Raw genomic sequence first — 22,946 nt, 5'->3', positions numbered from 1 at the left:
AGGCCCGCCTCCTCCTCCCGCGCGGCCGACCCTCTGAGGGGCCGACGACGCGCACCGAGGCGCCTGCGTGAGGGGCTGGCGCGCAGCCCCGGGCCCGGCACCCGCCGGAAGTCACGGCTGCGGAGCCGGCCTGCGTCAGGTTAGGAAGGTTCCAGAAGCCGAGGGGCCCGGCAGGCGTGGCTCCGGGGGCAGCGGCAAACCTCAGCTCCCCGGGCGGGATGTGCCGGCGGGTTGAGGCCCTGAGCTCGGCGGGGTGTGCGGTGGCAACGATGGCGTGAGCTGCCCGCAGAAGCTTCTAACAGCTTCTCTTCAGGTTTATGAGGTAATGCCATTGCCCACCCCACCCCATCCCCGCGCTTATTTTAAATTTTATTTTTTTCCTAATTACTGCAGTTTGGAAGTCGAGGTTGGAGGTGCCTCGGTGGGTTCCTGCTGCGAGGAAATCGAGCACATCCTCCTCCTTCACTTGCAGGACATCCAGGGCGCCACTTTGAAAGTTTTCCTTCAGGTTACAAGGGGAAACCGGAACGATGCCACATGGACCCCACTCTGGGTGGTGTGGGAAAGCACAAAACCTCTTCATGGAAATAGAGCTTGCGCATATGCATTTCTTCGTGGCAGGACCTTGTTGTCCACTCCCCTCTTCATTGCCTTGGAACAAGTACGGTCCCATGTTAATAGGAACCTGGCAAAAATAAATAAATAACCAAAAAACAAAACAAAACAAAAAGCCAAAAAAAACCGTTATTTTCTTCATACCTAATTATTTCATTGAATTCAACCAGGTTTTCTAAACCTGTTTGTATTTAGACATACGGCATGAGTAATTTGTGAGCATTTACCGAAAACTCTTATCCAAATTTCTTTTAAGAAAGATGCCAGGACCTCATTCTCAGTTCTGTTACTGAAGCTGTGATTTTCCCATTTTAGAGTTGAGATGCTACAGCTAGACAGGAATATGGATTTCACTTTCAATAAAATCACTGGCTGGTAAAGCCCAAATTAAAACAGAGCATTGGAAATCAAGCTGCCTTTTTCTATTAGAACTAACAAGAGCTGTTTCATTTTCCAAGTCAAAAGTTCTAGATACTGAAATCCTATTTGTAGGCAATGCTCAAGCATTATTAAAAATGCAGATAGTCATCACGAGCTGGCATGTCTTCTCGTGGTTGCCAGGATGTCTTAACAATAAAGCCGAGGACAGGTGCACATAACACATCAATGTTTTAATCGAAGAATAAAGACGGAAGACACGAAATTCTCCAAAGCAAAGGAGAGATAATGCCTCCTCTTGAGAATCAACAGTGACCTTGTTGTTTAGAAAAAAATAAAAATGCTACTCTCCATCTCTTTTCTGTATTTCTCTTCTGTCTGCAGTTTTCGATCTTAAAATCACAACAAAAGAGGAATAATGGCAGCAATGAGAACTTTGTTTGTCTTGGTGCCCCCGTTAGTCCCTATTTAGAAAAGGGATTCTTAACCTGGCCTTCATACAAAACTTTACATACATATCTCTAATGGTATTTTTTTTTCTGAGAATTGGGTCCAAAGCTTCCATAAACATGCAAAGAACTTATGGCTGTCCAAAAGAAGTTAAGCCAAACACACAAACACTGAAAAAATATGTGACACCCTCTTAGTCCATCTTTCCTGTACTGCTATTTTGTTTCCTCAGGGTTTTTGATAAAAGCTAATGAGTAGTCAATTCAAGGTTAATTTTTCTGGTCAGAGTAGATATGGTGCTGCTATGACTGTGAATATTGTAAAGAGATGGAATCACTGGGACATCCTACCACCTACTTCAGTTCAAACCCATCTTTCCTCCAAAACCATTTCCCTTCTACTATGGTATCATCCTGTCCATTCCCTTAGGCTTGAGATCTGAGTTGTCTTGGAGTCTTCCCTGACCTTTATCTCTCCTGTGTAATCAATCAACAGTCCTTTTAGGTCACCCTCACAGGTTTCTTACCACTCTCCCGTTCATCATTAAAAGCCAGCATAGACTACCACTGGTGGTTTTATAACTGGCTGAACATTAGGATTACATGGGGAGCTTTTTACATTACACTAAAGCTTACATCCTGGACTCAGAAAGTTTCATAAAACTCTTCCGGGGTAAAGCCTGGGCATTTGAATGTTTGAAAGCTTGTAGGGGGCAGCCAGTGCTGACAGTTACTTGCCTACCCTAGCTGTTGGACTATATATATATATATATATATATATATACACACACACACACACACACATATATATACACACACACACATATATATATGTTAAAGTACATATATTTTACTTTAAGAGCTTTCTAGTTGGTGATCTAGTATCCAGTGTTGCTATTCTTTATCTTATTCCATATTTACTGTATATATAGTATACCATAGTATATACAATAAAAATATATATTTATATTTAACTATATATATTTGACTCTATAGTGTTTACCATATATATTTTTGTGTAAGAGCCTTCTTGTTGGTGATACTGTATCCAATCTTGCTACTCTCTCTATAACATATATATATTTATAGATATATTTTGTTGTTGTTTTGTTTTATTTTGTTTTTACTATAGGAGCCTTCTAGTTGGTAATCTTGTATCCAGACTTTCTACTATCTTATTCCATATTTTCTCTCCCCCAGATTAATCTTCTCAGTATCTTAATTTTCTCATGGCTTTCTTTGATTAGGAAACCCCATTGTTATTTATTGTCTGTCTGTAGAGGCACCTAAATTACTCTGTGGGACTTTAAGGGTGCCCCAGAACCCCACTGGGAACTCTGAGGAAGGATGAAGAGATGAAAGGGCAGTGCTCTTAGAGCATCTCTCCCCTAGTTTTGCAATGGAACCCTCCAAGATAAAGGGGTTTGACTCGCTTAAAGACACAATCTGTTAGTGACAGAGATGGATCTAGAACTAAATCCTCTTACTCTTGACCCCCTTTCTGATTCGGAATGCTACATATCCCAGGGCCATTAATAATTGGTGATGGAAGTCAGTGCTGGGCCTTTGCCACATTTCTCCATTTGTTAGCTTTATTCTGCTTTCCTCTGTTTGGAACATCTTCAGCAGGTGTATCTACATCTTTAGGAAAATCTGATGTGACTGAGAGATTTGGCTAGTCCAATTTGTCAGACTTGTTGACAGCAGCCCTGGGAGCTGTGGGACCAGTAACACAGAGGCCTTGATGCCATGCCTGTCAACCTAATATCATGGTGTTTAAGCACAGAGAGTTCTGCTTTAGCCTCAAACTCTGTCCATGATACTTTGTATTAAATAACTTTAGGACCAGCTCTTCGGTTATCCAAATAGCAGCTTATCTGTGATTCAAGGAAGATGGAATGCTCTACCTACCCCTAAATATCATCCTTACCCACTTTCTACATTACATGAAGTTCTTAATTCTGGTTATTCTTCCTGGTGATAAGACAATCTTTATTTTGTAAAATGCAAATGTGAAATCCCAAAAGCATAACATTAACTGATCAGCATCCATTAATACCTTAGATTAGATTTTTTTTTTTTAATATTTTCACTGGTTCAGAGCAAAGTCCTGACGGAACAGAACAGAATTAGTGTGGGTAAAAGGTGACTGAGGAAGGGTAAATATGGAGGGGAGCAGAGAAAAAAATCTGGAGGTTGGGTGCAGTATTCTAGGAGGAACCTAGAGAAAGTAAAACGGACAGAGGGAGCCAAAGGCTTAGCTTTGCCTGATTCCCAGTCTTGCCAAATTCTGTATTTATCCTGAGTTCTCCTTGGTTAGCTCCCTTTCTTTATTGATTTTGCCTGGCATTGGCTAAAATACTAAAAATTTTGGGGAAAAAATACTACCAATCTCTGTAGCTAACATTAATTGAGCACTCACTATGTGCCAGACATTGATCAAAGCATTCTACATGCATCAACTTATTTTATCCTCCCCATAACATTTGGAGATTAGATGCCATTAATATCCCTCATTTCATAGGTGTTGAAACTGAGGCCCAGAGGTTTGAAGAACTTCCCTAAACTCAGCCAGCAAGGAAATGGTGAAATCAGGGTTCCAACCCAAGTGGTCTGGTTCCAATGCCTAAATTCTTAACCCCTGTGATCTACTGTCTCAAAATCACAGCATCTGTAAGCAAATGATGGGGTTCTTCTTCAAATCCAGACAGTCTGATTCCAGATCATCCCACTATAATGCTTCCTAGGCTGCAGTGAATCTTTCAAGTACATCATGACTTTTACAGTCATAGAGACTGTAGTGGTCCAGAAAAAGTGTCTTGGTTTAGGATCTTTCTAAAGTGATCGTAGTCTCGTGTCTTAATAACAGTGCTCTATTGATTTATTATCAAATGCCACCCTGACAAAGGCAGTCAAGTTCAAACCTCACAAAATGTGGGACACAATCCCTGTCCAGCTGTTATTGTCCCACACTGAAATGGAGAATCCAGATAAAATTACTTCTGGTCTCTGTAAAAGACCAGCTGAAATAAAAATTGTTTAATATATCTTTTTCTTCTATATAACCAAACATCCTAGCACCCAGGGAACATCAAAGATAAATCTGAAATCTTGGATTTAGGAAATCACTGTACCACCTTTAGTGTTATTTTGCAAGGGCCTCCAAAGGGCATTCGGGATATTATCTAACGAATCCTCATTGACATTCAGCCAGGTTTTCACCCCCGGAGTGCTACCTTCCTGCTAAGAAGAACTTCCCTGGAAATAAAGCAGATGGCAGGTGTCAGATTAATATAAAAATGTAGCTGTAGTTTGGAGAAAGGCTTGCTCAATGCATCCCCTTCCCCGTAATGATGGAATGAATTCTAGTAAGATGGTCCATTTGGGGGCTGGAGAGAAGAATAAAATGTCTTTTAGGCCAGTGCTACTGGAACTCAACTTCTTGATGATTCTCTGGGAGCTGAGGAGGGAAAGAGAATGGCTGAGGGAAGGGAGGAGGGAAAGGCTGAGAGAAGGAACAGGAAGGTTATATGTTGTGTAAACTATAAGGGCTCCATCTTGGAAATCCCTTCCTTTTTTCTTCTAATAATTAGCTATTTTCATACCTAAATTAAATCATTTCTCCCTACTTTCAGTAAATAAATATGAAACAAAACCAACCAAACAAAATGATACCCTTGTTTCATCAGAAAATAACCTTTTCTATTATTCTGCACTTTTCAGGAGGCAAATGCCTCATCCTCTCTCAATAGATTTGACCTATCTTTGCTTGGGAACATCTTTCATTTCCATGGAAGTCTTAAAGAAATAGCAAGACATTGCAGCAGAAATTCCCAATCTTTTTGTCAAGAGAAGCTGCTTTTCATTTCCCCTAAAGCTGTAAGGTCAGGGGTGGGGGTGGGGAGTTTCCAGCAGATGTTTCATTCCTCCCTGGGGAAGCTGTCAATCCCCAGGCTACTCAGTGGAGCATTATCAGATCAAGCTTTGAGCTCTACCAGCAGACTCTTAGCAACTGGTTGAGGACTGGTATAAAAGGATTCCTCCATTTGATGAGCAATGGAAAAACTTAAAAATAACAGAAAGATAAGGAGGGAGAGGATGGAGAGACAAGGAAGGAAGGAAAGGAAGGAAAGGAAGGAAGGAAGGAAAGAAGGAGAAAGAGAAAGAAGAGAGAGAGAGAAAGAAAAGAAAAGAAAAAAAGAAAAAGAAAGAAAAAGAAAAGAAATAAAGAAAGAAAAAGAAAAGAAAAAAGAAAAGAAGAGGAAAGGCAATTACTTGCTTTTTCACTTCCTGAGAACATGTTCTGAGTACCAGCTAAACTCGTTTGCCACCAAAGTTGATCAAACAGTGAAATTGATGGAGTTTAGCCTCTGGAATTTTTTTTTCTTAGCTTTGTATCATCCTTGTACACATCCCAGGCCACTTTTCCTGTAAATGCCCTTGTTGCCCTGGCAAGTTTCCAGGCTTGCAGGTCCTGAGTGGGACATTCAGCTAGCTTTCCCTCTTTGGAGTACCATTCTTGCTGGGCTAAGAACTTCCCTGGAAATAAAGCTGTAACTAAGGTACTCACCATCCCGCTATTTATTCTTGCGTCATTCATATTTCTTGAGTTTTCAGGATACAAACTATGCTTCTGGTTCGAGTTGGAGGATGTAATATGGAGATGGAGAAACTGAACTTTCCAGGTAGCTATGCTAGGAATAACTTATAGAAGAGTATATGGACATCAGAATTCAACTACAGAAAAGTAAACTGCAAAGCTTAGAGTTTGAAGAAATTTCAGTGGATCATTTGATCCAGTTCAAACATCTTGGATAGAATGATCCCATTTTACAGATGACACAGATGACACAATTGACACAATAGAAGCTCAGAGACTAAAGACCATATCTAAAGTTATCTGGTCATCTTTAAGACAGAGGGAAGCTGAGGGCCCTTATCTTTTACCTCCTACTTTATGCTATTTTACAAATATTTAAAGGAATGTATGATGCCAAAACATAATGATTTATGCAAATGTGGTATCTACCAGGGAGAGAAAAAGAATGGGATACTTAATAATGCAGCATAGGAAGTCCTGTGATAGCAATCCCTTCTGGTTAGTAGCATACTTTGGCTTCTTTAAGAATCTGACCCAAACTCAAAGTTAATTAAAATTAATGGTTTAGATTCCTGACTTTATAATATAGCAAGTTATTTCTTATGCCATTTTTGTCAATTTTATTCTATACATGGTCCTCTGTTAGAATCTCCTCCTATCCTCCTCCTCTTTGCCTCATGACTTGCCATCTCAACTTGGTTGTTTTGGTACTGTTGAGATCTTTCCCAAAAGGCTGAGTGATTCCTCAGAAGATCAGATAGATAACACTATTGCTGGGTCAACCAGGTTCCCAGGCCTTATCTCCTATATGCTGCTTGTAGATGGCCTTAGTCAGTATACACTAGACATGGGTGAGTGAGAAAGAATGTTTCTGGTAATAGTTATGATTATAAACCCCAGAGCTATGTATAAATCGTTTTCATCATCACTGCAATAAGGATAGGCAGAGTTTAGAAAGAGAGAGAAGACAACAGATAGTGGGGGTTCGTTTGAGGTGTTTCCATTTGGTGTGTATCTTTGCGACAACCCAGTAGTATCTGGAATTCTAGATATAAAGTTGAAATACGGATTCTATACTTGAACTATGAATTTTGAATTACTACAGATAGAGACAAAGAACGTTTCTGCAGTTGATATAAAAATACCCATTCCCACACAAATGTGGGAAAGGGGACCATATGGAACATGAGAAGAAAGGGCCATATTTTAAAGAACCAAATGAATGCAAGGAAGAGATACAAAATAGGATCGGAACATAGATGTTTTTCTTAACCTCAGTGGTTAACATTTTCCAATTGTCATGTAGGAAAAAGTAGAAGGTTTTTAAAAATAAATATTATCTAAAATTATTATTAATTTATATTATTCAATATGATTGTGAATTTGTGTATATATACTCATGCTGTGTTCAGTATCCATTGCCCTGTAACAAGTTATCCCAAGATTTAGTGGCTTAAAACAAGTGGCTTAAAACAATAAAACATTTATTATCTCACAGTTTCCAAGAGTCAGAAATCCCAGAGTGGGGATTTTAAGTAGATGTTCTGGCTCAGAGTCTCTTGTGAGCTTCCAGTCCAGATATCAGCTAGGGCTGCATCATCTGAAGCCTTGGATGTGCCTGGAGGATCTACATCCAAGAAGGATCCCTAAGTAGGGTTGTCCAGAAGTCTCAGTTCTTTGCCACATGGACATCTCCATACAGCCACCTATGTGGCTTCAAGACATGGTAGTGGGCTTTTCCCAGAGTAAGGGGTCCAAGAGACAAAAAGAGAGACATACAACACTTAACATGGAAGCTGCAATCTTTTTTTTTTTTTTTTTTTTGGACTTTTATTTATTTGAGAGTGAGAGAGAGAACACAGGAGTAGGGGGAGGGGCTGAGGAAGAGCAAGAAGCCTGGTGCAGGCTGTATCCCGGGACTCTGAGATTGTGACCTGAGCTGAAGGCAGCCACTTAACCCATGGAGCCACCCAGGCACCCCTAACTTTATCATTTTAACCAATTCTCAAGTGTAGATTTCAGTGGCATTAATTATGTTCACATTGTTGTGTGACCATCACCACAATTCATTTCCATCATCCCAAACAGAAGCTCTATATCCATGTAGCAAAAATTCCCCATCCTCCTACTTCCAACCCCTGGTATTCTCTATTCTACTTTATGTCTCTGTGAATCTGCCTACCCTGAATACCTCATGTAAGTGGAATCATAATATTTATCCCTTTGTGTCTGGCTTATTTCACTTAGCATAGTGTTTGCAAGATTCATCCAGGTTGTAGCATGTATCAGAATTTCATTCCTTTTTATGACTGAATAACATTCCATTGCAGGTATATACACATTTTGTTTATCCATTCGTCTGTCACTGGACATTTGGATTGTTCCCACCTTTGCTGCAGTCTTTTTATAGCCTAATCTGGAAGTGTAATCTATTCACTGGAAGCAAGTCATTAAATTGAGCCCACGCTCAAGGGAAGAAGAGGGAGAGAAATATCAAAGAATTTGTGGATATGTTTCTAAAAGAGTAGAAGATACTTAAGTTGGTTTTACCAGCTGCACATGGTGCTTTACATGGGGCTTGGTCATGGTCCTTAATTCCTGTAGATTTTATAAAACCCTGAGTTTAAGAATCTTTGTGACTGCACTTGGAATAGCCCCAACAAGAGCACATGATGAAAATGGGCAAACCAGAAAAATGACATGCCTGGTGAATATTGCTCTAACAAGGCTGATTTTGGTACATAAGGCATTATGGGTATAACCTAATTTCTCTGCTGCTCTCAGTCCTGGGTTTACCAGCAGAAGGAATGAAAGTAGACCTGCCTTGTGTTTCATTCTACTGCATATGAGTGGGTACATTTTTCATGACAGTAGTAGCTGAGGCATAGGTATTCAGAGCATATTCAGAGTTATTCCTGTTGGTGTCTGTCTTTGTATGTAGTAGCAAGAAGGCTTAAACTATACTGACAAAAATAACAACAAGAAGAAACAACCTCCCACCCTCACTCTTACCCCTTTTATTAATCCTGTAAATGTTCTTCCTTCTTTTAAGATGAGCACCATAAAGCTGAGCTCTTTTGCCTTTTTAATTTATTATGCTACTTCAATTTTCAATTTTGTGATGAATGTAAGGAATTTGGAAGTAGTTTGCAAAGATGAAGGCAGGTAGGATAAAAAAGCAATTACCTCATGCCAGTTATACCAGGAAATAGTGGAGATGCCATTCCTGCAGCATTTTCTGTCTATTTTTCTTCATTACTGTAATGGTGGCCGCTCTCCTCATTACCCAGCACATTTCTCTTCATTACCAGCTGTGGTGATGGGGGTGATGATGAGTGCTATTTACAGCTGGAATTCTGTGAAGGGCCCAGCAGATGAATAATAATTATTCAAACAGATATGTGGAAGCCAAAAAGACAAATGGTTAATGTGAAGCTATTGTGTCCCAGACAGGCAGGGAAGTAATTTCTTTCTTTCTTTCTTTCTTTTCTTTTTTTTTTTAACATTTTATTTAGAGAGAGAGAGATCACAGGGAGGAGCAGAGAGAGAGGGACAAGCAGACTCTGTAATGGGTGCAGAGCCAAATATGGGGCTCGGTCCCATGACTCCAAAATCATGACCTGAGCCAAAATCAAGAGTAGGATGCTTAACCAAATGAGCCACCCAGGTGCCCCAAGATAATTTCTTTTGAAGGGAGAGGGGGCATGTATTCCTCATTCATGGACTATCCTGCAGTGTTGGGTGGAATGGCTTCTTTAAGTTACTTAGTTTGTTATTATAAGAACTGACTGAAAAATAATGATTCACTTAAAACTATCAAACAAATGTCGAGGCCCACTGTAACCCTTGCCAGAAAGAAAGCAGGGCTTTCCTTGGGTCTACACTAAAAAGCTATCTCACCACAAACTTCCTCACACCCTCCACCCTTGTATCAAACTATCCACCTACCCTATCTGGGGCAATCTTGTTAGGACAATATTTATAAGGTGTATTAACTATCATCTATCCGTGTGTCTGTGTGTGTGTAGCTGTCTATCTGTATTAGTCTGAGTTATCCAAAGAAACAGAACCAACAAAAAGTGTGGGAAGAGAGAGAGAGAGATTTTAAGGAATTGGCTCACCTGATTATGGAGGATTAGAGAGTCCAAAAAATCGGATGGGGTAAACCAACAAACTGCCGATTCAGGAAAGAGTTGCAGTCCTAATTTAAATTTTTTTTTTTTTTTTTTTTTTTTTTTTAATGATAGTCACACAGAGAGAGAGAGAGGCAGAGACACAGGCAGAAGGAGAAGCAGGCTCCATGCACCGGGAGCCCGACGTGGGATTAGATCCCAGATCTCCAGGATCGCACCCTGGGCCAAAGGCAGGCGCCAAACTGCTGCGCCACCCAGGGATCTCTTCAGTTCTAGTTTAAAAGCAGTTTGGTAAGAGAATTCCTTTTCATTTGGGGAAGGTCAGTCTTTGGTCCATTAAGACCTCCAACTGATTGGATGAGGCGCACTCACGTTATGAAGGGTAAGTTGCCTTACTCAGAATCCACTGATTTAAATGTTAATCTCATCCAAAAAACGCTTTCCCAGAAACATCCAGAAAAATGTTTGAGAAATACCTGGCCACCGTGGCTCAGCCAATTTGAATTTGTGACCCGCGAATAACAGTACTAAACTGAGTTTTTACCTAGTGATGAGTCTTTGACTTGGACTATAAAGATTCTTCAGGGAGTGTGGGAGAATCCATCCAGCAGCTCTAACAAGGAGTTGAGTCCTGCCTTCCATCCTGACTCCTTCCAGGCACTTGACTTGAGGGGAATAATTGCCCCAGTGGCAGAAGGGGATCTATAGGTGAGTTTGGAGGAGAGCCAGAAAGTACGTATGATTGGGAACTGTGGTGAATTGTTTATTAAAGAACACCTTCCAATTTAATTATCTAATTGCTAGTCTTGCTTTGACTTTCTCACTAGCAGTGGTCCTCACAGCTATCCCATAGCAATCTTGCCCAACTCAAAAAGGTGTTGAAACAGACTGTAGAAGTTCCAAGCCAGGCAAGTAGGAGCAAGTCAGCTTCTCAGAGATGGGCTCATGAGCAGGCCTCTAGTTAACCCCTGCTAGACCGGAGCATCTGGGAATAAGGCCCTGGGAAAAGATTTCCACTAGAAGGGCATTGCCATTTGCCAAACTCTGACGGTGTGTGCAGCCTGTTAAGAATGATAGAGGCGGTGTTCCAGCACAGCGGGCTTTCAATATGAGACAGAGGGATGAAAGGAGTACAATATGAAAACAGCAGGTGAGAATGGATGTATCACACAGGGAAAAGATGTTAGAGGAATACTGAGGTATATTAATTCTCCCCAGGCCCCCTCAAATTCAGTAGCTTCAGTGAGAGCAAAAATATGCTCTTGAATTAGGCTGGGCTCCTAACAAGTGCCAAAGCACCATCTGCTTCATAGCAAAAGGCATAGGAGGTGGGAAAGGCAGACCTGCATGGCAATCAATCATGATACTGCCTTCAATAACCTCGATTACCTCAGGGTATCTCACAAGGTGTCCTGTGTGGACAAGCTTAGGGAATTTGATATCTCCAATATGACTCTTCCCCAGACTTAGGCTACTTCCGCAAGCAAAAGGGCATTTACCTCATGGCTTTGGGATAATTTTCATTTTTATAAAGGCTTGAAACAAGCAGCAGAAGCAGCAACTATTTGGCACCTGGAGAATCCCTCCTAATGATCTGGGTCTGGAGATGCTTCTCAACATAGTGTTTGTGGGCAGGTCATCAGGCCCTGTCTGTGACAAATTGTTCACACCATTGAGAAAGGACATGATCCTGTACCTTCACACCCATCTCATTGTAACTTCAGGGTAACAAAGGCAAACCAAAGGTAAGTGTCCTGTAGGTGTGTGAATCAACTACATCCCTGAGAGAGCTCAGAGAGTTCCTTAAGTAACTAGTTTCAGTCTTTTGGCTTAGGCCTTTAGATTTATTTTCCCTAGTGCTTGGGCCACTTGCCATTTCCCTAAACCAATTTCCTGAGCCCCTGAACAGGAAGCATGCGATGACAATCTCCCCAATCTAGACCCAAATAGCTTAAGTCCATAGTGACTTTGTTCTGTCTTGGCACCAGACATCCATTTGGAGAATTTGGATGAAGCAAATTTCATCATGCCTCTCCTCACTGTCCCTGGGTAACCTCCATTCTCATGGATTCAGCCACCACCAGTGGTCTTGATGACCTCCAAATCCATCTCTCTCATCGGAGCCCAAAACTTTCTTCAGAGCTTAAGCCTGGACTTCTCAACCTGAATATAAAATGGACACCTCAAAAAATATGTTCACAATGGAACTCACCCCAAACATGTTCTCTTTTATTTCCTAGCCCTGTTAGTGGCACCCTGCCTCACCACTCACTGGAACTAGTTACCTTTTACTTCTCCATTTCTGATCTTCACACACATCGAATTTATCACCAAATTATGTGGATTTAACATTCTGAAGAGGTTTTGTTTTTTTTTTTTTAAAGAAAAATATATCTCTTTCTTTCCATTCCTGAAATTATTACAGTAATCCAGGCTCTTAGAGTTATCCTAATTTGCTTACAACCGGTCTTCTTCTACCTAAATTCGTTTTAGATTGCATACAACAGTTTAAATAATTGATCTCAAATACTTTAAATCTTTAAAAGCTCCCCATCATTTACTAAGCACCAAACTAAGCAGTAAACTACTTATCCAGCCCTCTTTGACTTCCCTCTCCAGTATTATCTCCCAATAATGCCCCCTGTCCCTTTCCACTTTTGAAATATCCTTTTAATTCCACACATGGACCATGCAGCTTCCTGCTCCATGCCTCTGCGGGACTTATTCCTTCAATCTGGAACACTCATCCTACCCTTCTTCATAGGCTAATTATGCCTGACTCATCTTTAATACTCAGCTAAAGCATTAGCTCTTCCAGGAAACCTCTTGTGAACTCAGAATGGAACAAGTACCGTTCCTCTCTATTATTCCCCATAATACTCTGTAGATAAATATCTCTTTTATTATCCCACATGTCCATTTCTCTTACTGAATTTTTAGGACCCTTTTAAAAAAATCTTTACTCTCAGATTTCCTCAGATTCCTAGAATGACAGTAGAAATGGGAAAAATTCATTTTGCACATAAGTCCTATATCTTTGTGGTTTTAGATTTCACTGAGCAAATGTTATTAATTCTACCAACAAATACCTTCAATTCACTAAAACGTCATATCAGTTTATTGTACATGGAACATCCCTGTGTAAAGATCTCCAAAGATCTTTAATATCTCCACACTTGGAAGCCACACATCTTCTCTTTAACCTACAACATCTAATTCTCCAATACCACTGACCTCGTTGAAAAGTGATTTTTGGATTAAGTGCCTTCTGTGATGTATGTTTCCAATATGGCTGACATTTCCAAGTGACTAACATGACTTACTCTCTTGGCTGCAATCTTGGGGTTCCACAAACAGTCATCAGAACATCAAACAAGCAAAGCAAACTGGCAAAATCCCATCTTAGATTATGTTAGGGATCCAACACAGGCATTGCTGGAACATTAAGAAATCTCTAGAGAATACCTAAGAATAGAAAGGGACTCTCTGCCAGCTTACCTAGTTGGAAAAGAATATCTGGCATTTCATTATCTCAATTAAATCTTTGTGTTCGTCACACTATAAATATAACTGGGGTTAAGAAATCAATCCTCATCTATGAGAGGCTTGGAATTTAAAGATGCAAATATTCTTGGATGCATGATACAAATACTTATAGATCATATTATGTTTTTGCTTTAAAATTCTTAACTCCTTGATTACATTCAGGATCAAACTCCTTATGATACAACATCCCTGAGAGACATTATGGCATGGAAAACAGAAGTGTGTGTCCCAGCACCAGAGTAGATTGATATCCAAATACTTGCTAAGAATATAACTATCCATATTTCAATTTCTTCATCTGCAAAATGGGAATAATAAAATAAGAATAGTGCCTATTTATGAAGTATTGTGGCAATAAAAGACACGACAAGAACCTGGAAGAGTGTCTGGCACATAATTATTAAATAAAATTTAACTACTGTTAGGTAACATATGACTTGTCCATTTCTCTATTACATTTGTCATTGTACTCCAGCCATATTGAACTTGAAATTCCTCTGTTGCATTATTCTCATATTGCTTTGCACCTGCTACCAGGAATGTTTCTGCCTCCTTCTTATGGTTAAATCCTACAAATTTCCCTACCAGTCTCTGTTAATGGACCAATTTGTGTACTGTCATAGATCCCTGTGCTTCCTGCTCCCACTGTCCTGATGCTCCTTCACATGTCCATCTCCCACACTATACTCTAAAGCCCTCAGTGGGAGGGAGTGTTTTCTTTTCCTTTCATCTCCCAATTTATACACAGTAACTGCCATATAAAAGATGCTTAAAAATACCTATGAAATGAGCTGAAGACTAAATATCCCCCCAAACAAATGTGAAAAGTGAAAATAAACATCTATCTAATTCAAAAGAATGAGAAGACAAGCCACAGATTGAGCAAAGAATATTTGCAAATGATACATCTGATAAAAAGAAAATTATCCAGAATACATAAAAAATTCTTAAAAACAATAAAATCAACAAACCAATTCAAAAATGGCTGAAAGACCGTAATGGACACCTCCCCTGTAAAAACATACAGATGGCAAATAAACATATGAAAAAATGCCCCATATCATATGTCACAAGGGAAATTAAAATTAAAACAGTGAGATGCTGCGGTGCCTGGCTAGCTCAGTTGGTAGAGCATGCAACTCTTAATCTCAAGGTCATGAGTTCAAGCCCCATGTTGGGCATAAAGACTACTTAAAATAAAAATTAACAAAGTAAAACAGATACCACTGCACATCTACTAGAATGGTCACGATCCAGAACCCTGATAGTACCAAATGCTGACAAGGATGTGTAACAACAGAAACTCATTCGTTGCTGGTTTGGTCTTAAGTGTGATGGAGGACATGAACTATATGGTTGAGTATCAGTGTACAGGCTCTGAGAAATGCCTCTCAAACTGCAATATGTAGAAGAGTGACCCAGATTCTGATTTCATAGGTCTGAAATTCCATGTTTCTAACATGTAGCCAGGTAAATAACAATACTGCTGGTCTGTGAACCATATACTGATGGAAGGTTCTAGAGTCAGGCCCTCTGGGCTCAAATCCCAGTCCTGATATGGGCTTTTTAACCTCCTGGGATTCAATTTTTTTCCCATCTGAAAATTGAGAATGACAACAGCCCTGACCTAGGGTTTTATGAGGATTAATTTAGGGAATATATATATATCAGGCATTTAGAGCAGTACTCTGAATCTGATAATCAGTGTTTGCCATTATTACCCCCTTGGAATTTAATTCATCCTGACTTGAGCTCATACAATTGTTATGTGCTTTCTTATCATATGCTCACCTATTTTGGGCTTTCATTCTCTCTTAAACTGAAGTATGAATCTCCATATTTTCCAGTTTACTGCTTTTTGATAGTAAAAATGAAAGCACGTAGGAATTGAGAAATTTCACTTGTTTTTCATGTACCATCTACCCTGTGTAGTCAGCTTATGCTTTTCATGTTTTTCTTCTCGTTCCAGGTGTACTTTGAAATATTCTATTTAACATTTTTGGCATTTCGTTAAACTTAATTCATCCTGATGCTATTCAATGTCAGAAGTCTGTTTAAAAATAACAGAGTCATTTACATTAGCTATTATAAATAGCTAAGTGATTCATTCAAATTATTTTGTGTGGCCTAAATGAAAAAAAGCTTCTCACACTCAGGCTCTTGCTGCCCGGGTGAGGAAGCCAGATAATAATAGGTCAGTTTTCCCTTATGACTGATACGGGACAGATAGGACAGATTGTATAGTTCATTATCAGTCCTCCAAGCAGTCACCACACCCTTGTTTTAAGACAATTTAGAAAATTGGGGTTGTAATGAAGGGGATCATTGCTGGGTACGAATTATGTTAGTTTTTACAGAGTTGTTGCCAAATCCTACTTTACTTGGATAAAAGGCAACTGAGAGTTTTAATGTCACTAACATGCCTCATAAATCATGACTATGCTAAGTATTATGAAAATTAAAGTGATAAGGCTGCAGTTCTCACAAAGAAGCAATCATTAGATTAAATGATAAATTGGAAATCATCCATACCTAAGCCGGTGGCTGAGAACAGGCAGGTCCCAAGACACACCATGCTGTGTAAACCCTGAATAATAAAGACAACTTAACTTGAATTCGGTTTAAGAGATTATAAAATCTTCCCACGTATATTATTTTATTTGATCTTCCCAGCGGAATCTCAAGGAATTCCACAGAAACATTTCTTTCTGCCACGTCTGGAATGGTAGTCAGTAGTTTGGATTCTTAAATCAGATTGCCTGATTTTGTTAGTTTAGTTCCTCCAGAAAACAGATGCCAAAATGGGATTAAATGTGCAAGAATTTTCTTAAGGGAAACGCCTGAGTTGGAGACAATGCGGGAGAGAGCTGGGATAAGGTGGGTCATCAGTGGTGCTTGTCTGGGCCTAAGTAAAGGAGGGAGGGTTGGGTGGAAGCGTCCTAGACTGTTGTGAAGTCTAACAGAGATTTGGGAAGGATCTTTACACATACTTTAGGCAAAGTGACCTGTCAGAGAACCTGTATCATCCAGAAATGGACCTGTCACAGCATCCCTGCAATGGATTTCAGTGAGCTGCAGCTGAGCACCTTGGTCAGTAATGCATCCTGTAGTTGGAGATCATAGGTGCCCCATGGTTAAAATCCTAGTTCCACCATTAATTAGCTGTTATTTTAGCAAATTACTCTGCTTCTTTCTAAGACTCATCTTCCTCATTTATAAAATGGTAATCATAGTGATGCCTCTTCTATTGTGTGCATTAAATGAGATGCACATAAAAATATTATTTTTCTCTGAGGCTTGTGGGCCTGCAAGTACCAACTTCTTCCATAAAATAGGAGATCCAGGTCCATCCTGCTGGGTGGCTTGTGATAGAGGTAAAGTCGGGTCTGAAATTCACAGATTTGCTAGGCTAATGGGCACTGCTTTCTAATCTCACTCATCAAGAAGCACCCCCAAAATTTTGCCTTTTGACTTTTGAATATGTTTCTCTTTTAAAAAATGAAAGAAATATGGGGAGCCTGGGTGGCTTAGTTATTAGTTAAGCGTCTGACTCTTGATTTCAGCTCAGGTCATGATCTCAGAGTCCTGAGATCTAACCCCACATTGCACTCCACACTGGGCATGGAACCTGCTTAAGATTCTATCTCTGTCAAGAAGGAAGAACATGATAAGCAAAAATATGGTTAAATACAATTGACTTTAATTCTCTTTAGTTTTCTAAATTATATTTGGTGGTTGAAGCCAAAAGTGTAACACTATCTTATGTAGTTCTAGATGTACATTGAGGAAATATGTAAGCAAATTAAATTTTAAGCAGGTAATTAGGGCACACAAATCAGAAAGGAAGAATACAACTTTCCCTATTTCTAAATGATGATTTTCTATGTAGAGAGCCCTATGAAGTAAAAGGAAAAACAAAATAAAATCTTCTAGAACTAGTAATTGAGTTTATCAAGGTTGCAAAGTACAAAAAAAAAAAAAAAAAAAAACCAAAAAGCAAAAAATCAACTGTATTTCTATATACTAAAAACAAATTACCCAAATAAAAAATGCAGAACCATTTACAATCAATAAAAAATTATGCATTAACAGAATATGTGTAGGACTTGTGTGCTGAAAACTGCAAAATGCAGATGAAAGAAATCAAAGAAGACCAATTTAAATGGTGAGACAAAAAAAAAATGGTGAGACATACTACATTCATGCATTGAAAGATTTGACATAGTAAAGATACCATTTCTCTCCAAATCAATATACGGGTTTAACTCAATTCCTATCAAAATCCCAGCAAGGGTTTTGTAGATAAAAACAAAACTATTTCTCAAATTTATATGGAAAGGCATAGAAACTAAGATAGACAAACCAATTTTGAAAAAGAATAAAGTGGGAGGAATCTTCTTTCTCATTTCAAGACATCATAAAGTGTTAATAATCACAAATATATGGTATTGGCAGAAGGATAGACACATACATCAATGAAACAGAATAGAAAAGCCAGAAACTGACCTACACAAATATGCCCAACTGATTTTTGAGTAAAGTGCAATAGCAACTTAATGAAGGAAAGATAGCATTTTCAACAAATGGTACTGCAGCAGTTGGATATCCATAGGCAAAAATTGAAACTCGACCAAAAACATATAACTTATACAAAAATTAACTCAAGATGAATTATAGACTTAAATATAAAATATAAAACTTAAAAAGTTTTAGAAAAATGTATAGGAGGACCTTTAGAATGTAGAGCTAGGCAAAGAGTTCTTAGATTTGAAATCAAAAGCAAGATTCATAAAAAAAATTGGTAAGTTAAATTTAGACTTAATCAAAATAGTACCTCTTGCTTTGTGAAAAATCCTGCTGAGTGTGAAAAGACAAGCTACCCATTGGCAGAAAATGTTGTAACCCACGTCTTCAAAGGACTAATATCTAGAACATATAAAGAATTTTCAAAAATCAGTACTATTAGCTTAATATAGAGACCAAAGTATGGAGAATTATAAAACACACAATATTATAAAAGACAAAATCTTGGGCCATCCCTGGGCTCTATGCTATTTTGCCACATAGTTTTCTGTGAATTATCTTATTTTACTCTCATAACCTTTTGCAGTAGTAATGTAGAAAACACATATTATTTCCTGGTAAATAATTAAATAATTAGATTATTGAATAGCTGAATGAATAAATTAATGTATGAGTGAATGGATGGTGCTGTAGACTAAATGCCTATGTTTCCTCCAAAAATTCATACACTGAAACCTAATCCCCACTGCGATGGTATATGCAAGTAAGCCTTTGGGAGATGCTCAGGTCATGAGAATGAAGTCCTCATGAATGGGATTTGTGCCCATATAAAAGACATCACAGAGCTCCCTCAGTGATTCTACCTTGTGAGTACACGTCAAGAGAATGGTCATCTTTGAGCCAGGGAACAGCCTTCACCAGATCTGGACTGTGTTGGTACTTTGATCTTGGAATTCTCAGCCCCCAGGAATGTGAGAAATAAATGTCTGTTGTTCAAGCCTCCCAGTCTGTGGTATTCTATTGCATATTCTATTATAGCAGTCCAAATGGACTAAGACAAATGGATGGAAGGATGGATGTATGTATGTTTGGAATTGGATGAAGTGTGGAACATGTAAAAATTGTTAAAGCACAGGGCATTTATAAGCATGAAGTTAAGTAGTTTATTTTAAGTGAATTTTGGTCACAAGACCAATTTAAAGTCCTTGGGCCCAGGCAGAAGGATGCAGGAAGTTCAAAGAAAAACAAAAATGAGTCACACCCTGTAACTATAAACAAGAACTCCTTACATACTAGGCATTTTTGGAAATAGTGTATAATTTTTTGCGGTAAGTACAAGATAAAGACTTTTGTTTAGAACTTTTCCTGTTACCCGCTGCATGTTCTGATCATCTGCAAGGCTGTGTATCTTTTATCGCTCAGACTTGTGGCTGACCACGCCTAGGAAATCAGCTACTCGTTTTTAATGTAGCAGGAAATGCAATGGCAAGCTTTCTGATACGAAAGACCACCAATGGAGCAACACATGTGCTTGAATTACCATTTGCCTGCCTTTGACCCTTGACATGACTTGACCTTCAGCTTCTGAGCATTCTCTTTCCTAGCTTTGGTTCAGAGGTCACCACACTTGACCTCTGACTCCTAACTTGGTTTGGGTTGTAGTGCACAATCTGTAGTCCCCCAAGGTCCAGAAAAGCCTTTTTACTAGTTCCCACCGGCTGTTGTCTGCTTTGTTCTCGCTCTCCAGGTGTGGCCAATTGAAATATGCAGCCACTAACAATCGTATGGCCCATTCAAGTTGCCTTGTGCCTCGTGTACTGCCTTTGATTGAATGCTAATAATTATTACCGTGAATGCCCATTTCCTAAAATTCTAACCATACTACACTACATTCTCCATCTCATAACATTTAGGAATCCCATGAGGAGAATACCAGTTAGCCCTTCTTTTTAAAGATTAGGAAACTGAGGCTCAGCAAAATTGAAGGTAGCTGATCTAAGTTTGCACTGCCAGAAAGTGTCAGATTTAGGATGTGTAATTTGTACTCCAAATCAATTTCTCATGCGTCTATTTATTAAGCATTCCCACCATAGACCATCCCAGTGTTGGTCTGGATATTGAATATACACATGTTTAAAAAAACTAGGTTTGAGGCACCTGAGTGGCTCAGTGATTGAGCATCTGCCTTTGGCTCGGGTCGTGATCCCGGGGTCCTGGGATCGAGTCCCACATCGGGCTCCCTGGAGGGAGCCTGCTTCTCCCTCTGCCTCTCTCTCTGTGTCTCTCATGAATAAATAGATAAACCTTTAAAAAACAAAACAAAACTAGGTGTGGGTTTTAAAAGATGCTATATCCTGCAATGTTCCATGAAGCTTTGACCACCTGTAGTAGGTGCAAGATAGCCGTACCTCACCTCAAATCTCTGATACTGAGCTTAGGATATTCATAGGAAGCCATGTGACTCATGCTTGCACAATCCAGAAATACCAGGGAGCTAATGCCCTGGAGTTCACCCTTGACTAATGTGGGTAGGAGCCAACGAACCACTTCCCCTTCACGTCACCCAGCAGACGTTTCCCAAAGGCATTTGCTGGCCCTCTTCAGAAAAGTGTATAGAAATGAGCTCCCATTAACCACAGCAATGATCCACTGGACAATCCATACTAGTATCTGGTTCCTTTCTTGTTTCACTTCCCTTGTCCATCACTCCTATTCTTGGGATCCATTTCTGAAGTAACTATGCACACACTAGATTGACTCAGCCCTTGCTTCTGGAGAAACCCAGGCTGACTCTACCTATCAGTGAGTCTGAATTAGTACATTTACTGAATTTTATCATAGTTTTACGTCTTACATGAATCATCGTGTACAAGGATTAATCAAGTTTATTTGGTTTCTTGATCAGTTGATTTGGCTCCAGCAGTGGTTTTATAACACTATTCACAAATAGCCCTCTGGAATAAATTATCAACATATTTGTGTGAAGTTACTTGTTTCTCATTCATAAGGGAACTTTAATTAGCTGCTAAGTAAGATGAGTTGGGTCAGAAGTCTCCTGACTGTTAATGGTTCTTATGTGAATAGTAACTGAAATCTTTCTTTGATGATAAAAATCTATAGTAACAAATCCATAGCTGTTCTTTCACATTCTTGAACTTCCCTTCTGCCTCCTGTAAACACCATCCCTCACAAGATGTGTAATGTTTATCCCTGAATTGGTTAAGCCCTATATTCTCTATAAGAACATACTGGCCACTTTAGCTCATTTGACCACTGAGTTCACGACTGCTTGAGGTGAGGAGGTAGATAAATAGGGATGCACATTTTGGAAACGTTTCCTGGTGATTCTGATGCTCAATCACCCCTGACCTCTCCTTTACCCTCTGCCCCTTTACACACACAGGATCTCACACCTGGGTTTAGGGAAAACCTAGATGCAAACCGTGCAATGGGACAATAAAATCAATTCTACAGAACATTGCCTTTAGAATCTCCATGGATAGAAAAGTAAAACCAGATGAGTAAAGTGGGTGGAGGGAACAAAACAAAATTGAATGTCTTTCTTTCATTTTATTCATCCTTAAGAGGCCCAGAATTAAATTGCTTTTCATGAAATCTCCTTAGCAAGTAAATTTGTATAAAAGCAGATAAGCTTAGAAATTCTCACATCTTTCAGAGAAAAATATTCCAGGTAATTATAATCTAGGGATCTGGGGAATTAATGGTTGTGGTTTATTCTGAATGTCAAGCAATAAAATTATAGAAATAGAGATCATATATAGATCATATACCATGGTTGATTTTGCGTTTTAGTTGTCCTTTACATTCAAAAGCAGTCATCTAAGCTGTATGAATTAACTATTGCAGTCAGCACTGAGTTGCATTATTTGACAGAATAGCAAAATTCATCACATCAAAATAGAAAGGATTGCATTAGCTTTTTCACTGTCCTTTGTGTCTGATATAAAACCTAGCATCAATGATCTTGCAGGAGTTAAGACAGTGGACACCAAGCATCAAGAAAGACTATCTGAGTTATCTGATATAAAAATTCAATTATAAAAGTGGAAAAATACATGTGAATGTACACATGCATACAGGAATAGCAAGATGATTCCATAATCGCTAAATCTATATTTTTTAATATTTACCAAAAGCATTTATTAAATATCAGCCTCTATGTGACACTTTTCAGGATGATGCAGATTTCTCCCCTTCATACTTTTTCCCGATCTCTGCTATAGCATTTATGACACTTTATTATAGTTTGTTACATATTATCTATCTCCCTAAACAGAATAAGGGCACAGAAGACAGGCCTGTCCAGTCTGCCCTAGCATGCATGTGGCCCATGGGAGACAGCAAATCATGTTTTTGGATTCACTAATCCACGTGAATGGATTAGTGAATAATTAAAAATTATTTGGTAGTTGGATCTAGACTAATGATGTCTGAGCTTTCTTTTTGGTCTGAAGACATGGGCAGGCTCGTCTCGTCACTGAGAAGGCAGAAGTTCCGTCTCTATTATGGCTCTCCTTGCATGTCATACGTAAGCTATTAGCTTAATACAGAAACCAAACTATAAAAGATTTTATAAAACACACAGCATGCCATAAAAGACAAGTGCATGGGCCATTCCTGGGCCCTGGCTGGAATGTGTATTATTTGCCAGAGACTTTTATGTCCTTTATCTCATTTTAC

The 22,946-nt window shown here is 39.2% G+C and overlaps 1 long non-coding RNA gene and 1 other non-coding gene across 2 annotated transcripts; both read left to right on the top strand.

Annotated features, from left to right (window-relative positions):
- The first annotated feature begins 103 nt into the window (after positions 1 to 103).
- LOC111090031 lies at positions 104 to 17,903 on the top strand. The gene is made up of 4 exons (XR_005370478.1): positions 104 to 322; positions 10,290 to 10,883; positions 11,710 to 11,920; positions 12,164 to 17,903. It is a non-coding gene; the product is annotated as an uncharacterized LOC111090031 (long non-coding RNA).
- On the top strand, positions 14,830 to 14,902 carry TRNAK-CUU. Its single transcript has one exon. It is a non-coding gene; the product is annotated as a tRNA-Lys (tRNA).
- Positions 17,904 to 22,946: the final 5,043 nt, after the last annotated feature.

Source organism: Canis lupus, chromosome 15 (assembly GCF_011100685.1).
Source record: "Canis lupus familiaris isolate Mischka breed German Shepherd chromosome 15, alternate assembly UU_Cfam_GSD_1.0, whole genome shotgun sequence".
NCBI classification, from domain to species: Eukaryota; Metazoa; Chordata; class Mammalia; order Carnivora; family Canidae; genus Canis; species Canis lupus.
This window is presented reverse-complemented; position numbering and strand designations above follow the sequence as displayed.